The 12,248-nt window shown below is 33.6% G+C and overlaps 1 long non-coding RNA gene across 3 annotated transcripts in view; it reads right to left on the reverse strand.

Annotated features, from left to right (window-relative positions):
• Window positions 1-867: 867 nt before the first annotated feature.
• The window catches only part of LOC140632717 (uncharacterized), a 341,247-nt gene continuing 329,866 nt past the window's right edge, over window positions 868-12,248 (reverse strand). Inside the window, exon 7 of one of the 3 annotated variants that reach the window (XR_012030383.1) lies at window positions 868-1,018. This is a non-coding gene — a long non-coding RNA (uncharacterized lncRNA). The remainder of the gene's footprint in view (window positions 1,019-12,248) is intronic. The other 2 variants (XR_012030391.1, XR_012030395.1) reach the window with 2 other exon arrangements.

Below are 12,248 nucleotides of genomic sequence, written 5' to 3' on the forward strand. Positions count from 1 at the left end.
TATGCACTCAAAAATTAATATACTCACAGTTTTGATGAAGATAGTCATAAACTAGTCTGCAATTACAATGATTGTTTGATTTTAAGAAAACAAATGGTTTCATTTTGTGATGAGTGTCAAGGAAGCACAGAATGATAGCTTGTTTAGTTGAATATACAATATGCAAAATATTTCTTTTTTAAATAGTGTTGACTTGTGGAAAAATAATAAATTTTCCAAATGCAGATGTTCCCACAATTGTATAATTCTCAATGCAGGGCAGTGAAGATTAAATCAAAGCATATATTAAAAATAGTCGAATTATTTTCATCTTCAGATATACCTACTCAGTCTTTCAGGGAATTATAATTACATACAGAATACATATGATTTTAAATAATTATTTTATTATAATTCAGTGAGAGAAAGGTAGAGTAAAATATTCAATAATAGATGTTTGTCTTCTGATAATAAGGATGTCAGTAAAATTCAATCATCATCCTACATATTTGCTGACAATATAGCTTGTGTCTTTTAGCTATACTCTGGGGTCAATACATGATACATTTCATGGTTCTCTATATAATGATTTATACATTTCAATGAAAGTAAGTCAGAGTCCAAATTTCTACTTGAGAAAATAATGTAGAAAAAGATTTGCTCTCTAAATTCAAAATAAATCTTTCAGTATAAATTACACAATGACCAAGTGATAGAAGAACATTAAGTGGGTTTGAGATTGCATCAAAACTAGAAATAAAAACGATTTAGCCACAGAACAATCAAATATTTTTCTTTCAATGATGCCCAATGCTGAAAAATCAATCAGGTAACTATGACGTCATTTTAGTAGTCTGTTTCAATACATGGGCTAAGGATTGCCGATTAAAGGAAAAATGTCACTTTATTTTAACCCATAGCATACTATGATTAGGGCAAGCATTACCACTATAATTTGTAGTAGGTTGATGAAGGTACAGGAGTTGGGGGGTGGAATCACGCTCATCTCCAAAGACATGCTATTGAAATAAAGATGGTCCTGAAAAGAAATCAAGCACAAACACACATAGTACTGGCAAACACATATTATATAATATGAAAGGAATTAGGTAAAAGTTGGTAAGTGTGTTTTAATAAAGAATCTAAGGCTTTGATTCTTTTTTTTTTCCCTTATTGAGTTTTTCTGTTTCTCTGTCTATAATCTTGATTCAGAGGTGAGAGGCATAGAAAGGAAATGGAACAGAAAACGAGATACCAACTCAGCTACACAACTGAATAAGTTGAATAGAGCTTTTTGTTTATGTATTTGTTTGTTTTGTTTTATTTTTTATAATGGATAGCCACATTATCAGAAAGATGGTCTAAAGCATTGGTTCCCCCCAAATGACTGAATATTTAGAAGAATCTAGAAAATATTTAAAAATAGAGAATATATTGCTAAATATTGCTATGATATACATATTGATTATAAACTTAGTGTAAATATCAACATATTAACTGTTAATAAATTGAGGAAACAACTTTGGGGAAATGCAGCTACAGTCCAGTTCCATTAAGGCAGATTCTCTAGTGAAGCAGAATAAATACAGGTTAGAACAACAGACCACAGATTTTTTTCCTTGTGATATCAAAGTCAGAAAAGCTCTAAAAATTTTTGCAATCAAGTTAATGATATAAAAATGCAGAGATAAGAGTGGAAGAATGGAAATCAAGGATGGAAGGAAGTTAACTTAGCATGGGTAGATGCTATTATAAATAGTATATGCTCTGTACACAAAGAAAGTGGAACTTTTGAGGGTGATTATATCATTAGGTCCTTAGGAATGGGATTAGTGCCTTTGGAAGAGAGGCCCCACGGGAGGTCTCACTGAGAGGGTACTCTCTATGAACCAGATCAGATATCCTGATCTTCGACTTCCCAGCCTCTCAGCCAGTGAAAAATAAATTGGTTGTTACAAGCCATCTGGCCTAAGGTATTATATTATAGCAGCCCAAATATATTAAAATAATCTCTAAATGTGGTTTTCAATTATTCCAAATGGATTTTGGAACACTGACAAAAATTATTGGAATCATGGAAAAGTAGAAACTACTAAGTCTTTGTTTCTTAAAAATTTTAGTTATGTACATGTATTTCTAGTCTATCTCTTCCCCAATGCATATTTATATTATCTTGTGGTCTGTAGTGTGGTATGAAAACTTGGTTCTAGATTGTATTATGTATATGTTGACTGATGCTCCTGGACTCATAGTTAATGCTAAATAGTCTTATCAATTCTGTTGAACTTTTGAGCTTTGAAGAATTGGTCAATTAGAACACAGACTTAGTGGGAATACAGATTCATTTTGCTATGTCTGAAGATGCTATACCTCTAACTCTGTAGGTCTTCACATGATGTATGTGCTAAAGAAGAGGAAAAAAAATCTCCTTCAGGCAGCTTTTAAGAATGTTCTGACCGATGCTGAGTGGAACTGAAGAAATAAAGTAAAAGGAGGAGGGAGATGCCTACATCACATAATATATGAATAAAGGTGACTTCAATAGCTAGCTCTCACTTTGTGTCAAGATTTCTTCGTTAATTGTAAGGTGTCATTATAAAGTGATAGATCCTGGGACTCCTTATTTTTAATAAATGTATGAAATACCAATCTTGGAAGACAAATGACATGCAAAACCTTCATTACTTAGGAGAACCAGCTTCTCAATCAAATTATCACTTTCCTTAATAATGTCTGTTTTACTTCAATGAAAGATGCACGTCTGCTTTACGGTCTTTACTCATTCATTCTTGATCACACACATAAAAACGTATAAATGGTAGAGAAGGTATTATAAAAGGTAATAAAAAATAAATAAGTACTATATAACTTGCCAAAATTATTCCTATTTTGTCCCTAGTGAAAATTATTTATTTATTTATGTTTTAAAGATTTTATTTATTTATTCATGAGAGACACAGAGAGAGAGAGAGAGAGAGAGAGGCAGAGACTCAGGCAGAGGGAGAAGCAGGCTCCATGCAGGGAGCCCGACGTGGGACTTGATTCCAGGTCTCCAGGATCAGGCCCTGGACTGAAGGTGGCGCTAAACCGCTGAGCCACCATGGCTGCCCCATAGTGAAAATTAATCCAAAATCTTTTAGCTCTTTTATGTCTCCAAATGGAATATTTGTTACACACAAGCTGTATTTAGATTCTATTTATCATTACAATCTCTTGAAAATTTCAGTGAATTTTAACATTTCTTTACATAGTATGCTGATTGGATTGCAAATTTTTGCTGACTTCTGTTGCTCTACATTATCAAGAATAATTAGCTAACGCTGTCTGTACACTCTAAATATAATTTAACTATATCGAGAAACATGTACTTCTATTGTTTGAATAAAACCAAGGGTATAACTAAACATATGTATTGATTTGCTATTAAAACTGGAGAATTTTAGATGTTTAAGATCAAATTCATAGCAATATGAGACATTGTAAATTCAGTTACACAAATTTTAATGGATTTTATTTTGCTCAAAGGAGTATGTGAGACATAAAAAACAAAAAAGCACCAAACTCTTTGACCCTAATTAATTGTTTGTTTAGTGAGAAATTTTATTGGAGTATGTATATATCAGTCAGCTATTTCTAGATTACAGCATTTACCTGTGCAGTGGCTAGAGTTCAGCTGATTTTGGTAGGGCTTTCTCAAGGGTCTGTGGGATCCAGTGTTCACTCATGTGTCTGCTCTTTAACTGAGACTATTTTCTAAGCTGGGATCATCCCTTGAAGTCTCTTTAGACCAACCTTGCTGCCTGTGTTTTTGCTAAGCACATTAACCTACTGAGAACAGTGGGCCAGCCTTGTCATGGTGATGACACAAGATCAAGAAACAAGCAGAAATATGAAAGTACTGTCAAACATCTTACATGTCAGCTAAAAACACAGTGATCTAACAACAGGTTAAATAGAGTCAAACTGGGAGGATATTGTGTTCCAGTTACCACCGATGCATAACAAACTAGGCCCAATCATAATGGTTTAATAAAACAAACATTTTACTATACAGCATGGCTAGGCGGTCTGGCTGTTTCTCTTGCCTCCCATGGCATTGGATGTGGTCACCCAGTGATTATCACCTAATAAGTAGGTTAGTCCAGAAGGTCCAAGTTGGCTACATTAACCTGTCTGGCATGACAACGATGAAATTTGTTTCTTATATGACACCAGAATGCCTAGATATGACCACTCATGCATGATGGTCCCAAGTAGTCAGATTTCTACATAGTGATGTCTTCCTCCAGAGAAAGCATGTAAAGAGATCCATGCAGAAGCTGAATGAATTTTCTGACTGAGCCCAGGAAGTTGTGCAGCACATATCCCACCATACTCTATTAATTACACGCAAGTTGTAGGGCGAGACCCAATTCATTGGGAGCAAAATGAGACTTCGCTGGCTGATGACAAAATCACACTGTACCAGAGTATGTAAGATAAAAGATATTGTCATGGATGGACATCTTTGGAAAATCCAATATGCCATATATAGCCAATGCTTATATGGTAAAGATCATGGATACAAGGAGAGATAAACAACTAGAACTGTTAAGGTAATTCATGATAGACATGTATATTGATATTCATGAAAATAATTTTAATATTTTGTGATTAAATTTTAAGTGATATAATTTACTTACTCTTAGTAAGTATTCATTTTCTATATTTTGTAAGAGTGTACTTTTGGATTTTGTGCCAACTTACATTGACCCAGTATTAAATTACCTGTCAAATGCCCTGTAAATCACCTGTAAAATATACAACATAAAATCATAAAATGAGAATGTAAACAACTGCAGTTTTTAAGATCAATAATTAATGTCATTGTTGTAAAAAGTACGTTTAAAAATTGTTCTGTGTGGTTTCAGTGAGGACATTATAAAAGAAGAATACTTGTTTAAATAGCAAGAATGTAATTTGACAAAATGTATAAAATATAAATATGCACACTATATTGTCCAACAATATCAAAGTTTTCAAAAATTATATTAAAACATTTTTAAGAATGGGTTCTAAGGTTTAGTTATAGGGATAGTTTTTGCAGGATTTATAGAATGATAAAATCCAGAAGAAACATATATGATCAAAAGTGAAACTATGATTAAAAAACCTAAAGCTTTTTGAAATAAAACATAAGCACATTAAAATAATATAAACACATTTAGTTATAAACAGAAATATATTGGGGCGCCTGGGTAGTTCAGTTGGTTAAGCATTTTAATCTTTGGCTCAGGTCATGATCTCAGGGTCCTGAGATCAAGCCCCAGAGTAGGGCTCCCTGCTCAGTGGAGAGTATGCTTCTCCCTCTGCTGCTCTCCCTCCCACCCCCCACTTATGTTCTCACTCTTGCTTCCCTCTATTTCTCTCTCAAATAAATAAATTAAATCTTTAAAGATAAGATAAACAGAAATATCTTAACATATTAAGTTAAACAACAAGTTTTAAGTCAATACATACAAGCATAACCTAGACCAAGAGCTGTTAAACAACAACTACCACCACATCCCACTTTGGGTATACAGCTAAACTGTAACATCTCTGGTATCTACAGCTATGTAAGGCCGTTTATCACTTCTTTCCTTTTCTTTTTTAAAGATTTTATGTATTTGAGAGAGTGAGAGAGAGAGAGCACTTGTGGGGGCGGGAAGGGGGGAGCAACAGAGGGAGAGGGAGAAGTAGGCTCTCCGTTTAGCAGGGAGCCTGATGTGGGACTCGATTCCAGAACACAGGATCATGACCAGAGCCAAAGGCAGATGCTTAACCAACTGAGCCACGCAGGTGTCCCTACTAATTTCATCTGATTAAATAATTGCGATGACATGTTGCTTTGACTGGTGGAAAAAAATCTCACAAATAAATAGACACAGTTCCCCAAGAACTTTTCTTCTTCCAAGTAACTAGATGGGCAACAACCTGAGTGACTTTGAAACCAACATCAGCTGCCTAGACACTTATATGGGAAAGAAATTAACTTGTTATTCTTTAAACATTACATTTTTTTTCAGATTTGCTACTTCCCTAGTTTATCCTTACTTCACTTATTCAGTAATGCTGTCTTATTGCTATAAGATTCTATGAGCAGAGTGCAGTTATTAAGAGAAATGTCTTTGGAGCCATACTGTGGGTTGGATCATGGGCTCTGACCCTTTCTAGAATGCGTTCTTTAGCAAGTTATTCAATTTCCCGATACTTTCAGCTCCTGTAATATTACCATGTGCATAAAAAGAGTCCATACTGTTAGAAATATTTCAGTAACTGGAAGATGAGGACAGAAAATGGTTGAGGGAGTCTACAGTGTCATGCTGTAGCCTTGTCTAACAGGTGAATCCAAGGATTATTTAATTCCCTAGGGATATGCTTCTGTGTGCTATTTACTCCTTGAAGGTACATATTCAAATGGAGCTTTCTGTTCATTAGAGATTCTAGCTGTCTAGTTAAAAAAAAAAAAAACAGCATATTCAGGCCTGTTATTGCCTGAAGGATATTAAAGATTTGTTTCTCACCTTGTGATTTTATGCCAATATTCTTTCTTTGATGCCTACAAATACTCAATTTTCCAAATGTTCCTTGAACATTGTTTTCTCATCCTGGTGGTTTCCTCATTAGTGAGTTAAGTGAAACTTTGATATACTTTATTCCTTGGAAAATACAGAATATGTGCATAAAAGGCACATGATAAAAGTGTTAAGAGAGTGTGTAATATAAAATCTATCCATAGTACACGTCATTGGATATATCTGACAAAAGCATATTTAGTAGTTTGGAAGAATGAAAATCAGTTAGGAGTTGGTTTAAAAGAAAACAGGAGATCCAGAGATGGTGATAGGAGCAATATAGTTTTCCTTTCTCTTTCCATTTCTCTCCAAATTCTCACATGAGATTAGATAACAAGGATGGCAAAACCAGTAACCCACTGACATGTCTAAAGGTAAAAAGTACCCTGACCAACTCTTCAACCATGAAGGAATATTGTAAACCACCAACAGCTACAAGATCAATGTGACAGACCAATAACTGTGGGAGAAATACAAATCAGACAACTCTGTCGTTTGTCAGATGCTACCAACAGGAAAAGATGGTGGGATCACTGGAGGTGAGATTAAATCATAGGGGCGGGGGTTTACGCACACTAAGATGAATATAAGGGGTGGGTGGAAAAGCTGCAAAAGAATCAAGCTGTCTGAAGCCTGAATTTGTAAATTAACAAAATTGATTTCCCTTCCTGGACAAAGACTCCTGTACTGAATAGAAACTGCTGAAAATAGAATCCAAATTATGCATGAATAGAACAAATGGGGAATTAGAGATGTGAAGTAAAATGTGTGAGAGGAAGCAGAGGCAGCTGATCTAAGAGCACGGAGTGCCATATTTATAACAGCTTCACAGGAATAACAGGAGAGGGAGCTCTGGGATCATGAAACTGGAACATTTGTTCTGATCTGCTCCTCCTACAGGAAAATCATGTGATATAAACTGGAGCAACAGAAGGTATTGCCAAATCAGTGAACCTTAGAACTGGAAAAATTAAATTACAAAGCCAAATCTATACCTAACAATAAGGAAGAATTAATAGAAAGACATACCAACCACAAGACCTGAAAACTGTGGCCAACATTTTAAAACTAAAAAGAAATTAGGAAAAGGAATCTATGAAAACACAGCAGTGATCAGTATGAAATGACTGAAGAATAGAGAGAAGTTCAAGCAAAGTTGAAAGAACTCTAAAAATTATTAAGATACATTCATAAAATCCTTTTGGATATAAAGACTAAATTGAAAGGGACAAAATTAAAAACAATTAATTATAACAAGAAAAACAAATGAAGGAAAAATATAAAAACTAACAATAAAAAGGTAATAGATAAATAGGTAAAGTTGTAATTTAATAAAATATTTCTGAACTTAATTTAAAAAATGGTCAGTCTTAAGAACCACAAAGAGAAATGTAGAACTGTTTTAGAATATAGAGAAACAGAGATACGGCCATGAAATTTAATGCATGATCCTGGATTATATCCCAGAGCAAACAATCAAAATCCTGCTCTCCCCAGAAAAAGAAAAAGCAGGAAGAAAGAAGAAAAAGAAGGAAAGAAAGAAAAAGAAAGAAAGAAAGAAAGAAAGAAAGAAAGAAAGAAAGAAAGAAAGAAAGAAAGAAAGAAAGAAAGAAAGAAAGAAAGAAAGAAAGAAAGAAAGAAAGAAAGAAAGAAAGAAAGAAAGAAAGAAAGAAAGAAAGAAAGAAAGAAAGAAAGAAAGAAAGAAAGAAAGAAAGAAAGAAAGAAAGAAAGAAAGAAAGAAGAAAGAAAGAAAGAGAAAGAAAGAAAGAAAGAAAGAAAGAAAGAAAGAAAGAAAGAAAGAAAGAAAAAGAAAACATAAAGGAGGGAAGGGGAAGGGAAGAAGGGAGAAGGGAAAGAAAGAGGGAGAGGCTTGAAGGAGAGGAAGAGTTGAACCTGAAAAGTGAAAGAATACATAATTACTCGCTGGGTAAATCAACCAAGAATGGCCAATAAAATGATACATATCTCAAAAAACTATGAAGTAAAAATTGGGGTATAATGGTGACTTCTCAAAATTCAAGAGGATTTTCTATGTTAATGCAATGGGACTTACGGAACTGAAAGATGAAAATAATTGGTAGCTGTTATACCCATAGATGGTTGGCACTTTCTGAAAAAAAATCTAAAAATGTAATGATCCCTGTTCCACTGCTTCAACCTCAAGATCCAAGGTTTGTGCCCACAACTACACCCCCAATCAAAAATAAACAAACAAAAACAAAATCTTAGTCATAGTCTTTCATCTGGAATCTTTGCTTTTTTTTCACCTATAAATATATATCTTTCAAACCCTTAGGAATAAATTAGCCTTGGAGGCCCCACATTTTCTGGTGTGGGAGTTGAGGTCATCAGCAGTAAAGCCTGTGTATTAAGATACAATGATTAGGATTGTGGAATTCTGTGTACAGCTTTGGTTCAATGACTGCAAAAGATACAGAAATTTAATTCTAAAATAAAATTACAGGGGTGCCTGAATGGCTGTCGATTAAGCAGCCAACTCTTGATTTCTGCTCTGGTCATGATTTCAGGGTCCTAGGATGAGCCCTATGTGGGGCTCTGCACTCAGCAGGGAGTCTGCTTGAGAATTCTCTCTCTCCCTCTCCCTCTGACCCTTCCTCTCTCTGTCTCTCAAATAAAAAGATAGATAAATAAAATAAAATAAAATAAAATAAAATAAAATAAAATAAAATAAAATAAAATAAAATGACAAAATTGAAACCTGCCTAAGATACTGATACCAGAATTTTGGTTCCTAAACTCATCTTTTGCTACAAATTTTAGAAATGCTCCCACCACGAGATAAGATAACCAACTTTCTGTTTCTTGTCTCATTTTGATTTCCTTTTTCTTTTTTTTTAACTGGTAATTGTTATTTTTTCCCCTCTAATACAGATACAGTATTATGTAGATTATGAAGAGCTCATACAATTTCTTTTAACACTAACTTTTTTTACTGACATTTAGAGAATGTTACCCAGTTAATGTCTGCTTTTACCTAAAACACTCACTGGATTATAAGTAGAGCATAAATGTAAATACTAGACCTATGATTATTGATATAAGTAATGTTTTTTTGTAAGTAGCACATTTTATATGTGCTACTGTAGCCCCTGGCACCTGTCAATTCTCTGTACATGTTATAAAGAAAAAATAATGCCTGATACTTGACAGGTTCATTAAATATGTCAGAGACATGTGAGGATAGACTTTTCACAATATTGAAAAATATTATATGAATGCCAGATTTTCAAACATCTGACACATATCCATGAAGTTTCATCACACAAGACACGTTTAGCTGACAGCTTGCTCTGAAAAGAGTTGGTAAAGAAGCAGCAGTAGTGGGAATTCAAGACAACTGTTGCCTAAGACACTATATTTAGATTGTTACCTTTCCGTTGTTAAGATGATTACCCTACATCTACAGTAGCATAAGTCCGAGAGGCCAGCATATAGTGAAGTAGATATCAAAAAGTGGTTCAGGATATAAATTTAGATATCACATAAATCAAGAAGGAAGCTTGCAGGGAAAATCCATCAAGGAATAGAGTGTTGCTGACAAAATATCTATGACACACAAAGGAAATACCAAACCACTATGGTAACCTCATTGAGAGGCATCACACACACACACACACACACACACACAACTAAATACTTAATTGTATATTGAAGATTAAATAAAAATTGAATTTTGCATTATTATATAGTGATACAAATTTAATAGAAAAATAAAAGTTATATGATGGAGAATTATAACACATCTGTAGCAACACAGTGCCATGAGATTATTGAATTCCCTCATATATTTAGAAATTATTAATAGACATATACAAGTCTCACACAACATGAGCAAAGCACATTACCATAGAACTGAAGATCAAAATTAACTAGAATGCAAGAAGAGAATAAACACTTGACGATTTTGGAAAATTTATTTCTCAATAGTTGAGAACTATTAGTAACTGCTTTTCTTCACAAGGGAGAATGTAGGTAAAACTAACTTTTGAGGTTGCTATTCTCTAAAATAATCTATTAATTAAAATCTCAATATTTCTGTCAAAAGTTCTTAAAATTGGGGATATCACTTTAATACTGAAGCTACAGAGAGCCTGTTCATTTTTTTATCTTTGTTTTTATTTATTTTTTTTAAAAGATTCTATCTATTCATTTATGAGAGACACAGAGGGAGGCAGAGACATAGGCAGAGGGAGAAGCACGCTGCATGCAGGGAGCCCGATGTGGGACTCGATCCCGGAACTCTGGGATCACGTTCTGAGCTGAAGGCAGACGGTCAACTGCTGAGCCATCCAGGCGTCCCATATTCATTTTTTTTAAATAACCAATCACCTGTTAAAAAATCTGACTAAGAAAGTTTTAATATGTTTTAACTTTCATATAAGTGAATGTCTACAAAAATACATAAATAACCTTTCTTTACAGCTCTGATTACCAAATTTTTACTGTGTATCATAATTACCTGGAGTTCTTATTTAAAAATGCAGGTAATTTGTCCTCATCTTCAACATTCTGTAGGTGTTCCCATCTTTTCTTGCATGAATTTGCATTTCAAATGACCACTCCAATGAATCCCATCAAGCATTGATCAGCCACAATTTAAGAGATATTGGTATACAGAACCGATACTAAGAACCAATTGAAAACTCTAATATAAACTCTCATATAAAGAATCTCCAGATTCAAAGTAAATAGATGATAAGAAGTATATATATCATGCTAACATTAATTTAAAAAAAAAGGAGTAGCTACATTAATTTCATAAAGAGTGTACTTCAAAGCACAGAGAATTATCAGGAATAAATAAGAGCATTAAATAATGATAAAGGGCTAACTCTCCAAGAAAACATCAATCTTTAATGTGTATGCACCTAGCAACAGAGATGCAAGCCATGCAAGAAAACACAGGTAGCTTTGCAAAGACAAATAGTTGAAGCCACTTTCATAGTTGAAGATTACAGCATTCTTCTGTCAGAAATGGTCAAGGTAGCAAAATCAGTCAGGACATTGTTGAACTCAACAAAATCATCAAACAGGTTTAATTGGCATCTAGAGAAGACTGATTCATCTAACAACAACAGAATACTTATGCTTCTAAAGTTCATATGGAACATTCACTGAAACAGACCACATTCTAGGTCATAAAACATTTATTTATTTATTTATTTATTTATTTATTTATTTATTTATTTTTGTTGGGATAGTAGACAGGATGTATTTTCTTTGCATTTTGCTATTGTTTTAGTTGTTTTATTATTATAAAATAAAAATTATACAAATTGGGAAGGAAGGTATAAAACTGCCTTTGCCTGCAGATGTCATGATTATTGATGTACAAAAGCCAGAAAAATAAACAACAAGAACAAATCTCCTTGGATGGAGTAAGTGATTATATTAAAGTTGCAAAACACAAGGTTGATATACAAAAGTCAATAGTTTTCCTATTCAACAGCAATGGACACTGGAAATTAAAATTAAAAACATAATAGTAGCATAATTTAGTAGCACCTTCCAGAAAAGAAATAATTAGGGATAAGTCTTACAAAATATGTACAAAGTCTATATGAAGAAAACTATATAATTCTGATAAGCAAAATCAAAGAAGAATCAAATAAATGGAGAGATATTCTGTGTTTGTGGATAGGAAGATTCGAT

This window comes from Canis lupus, chromosome 4, assembly GCF_048164855.1.
Source record: "Canis lupus baileyi chromosome 4, mCanLup2.hap1, whole genome shotgun sequence".
Lineage (NCBI taxonomy): Eukaryota > Metazoa > Chordata > Mammalia > Carnivora > Canidae > Canis > Canis lupus.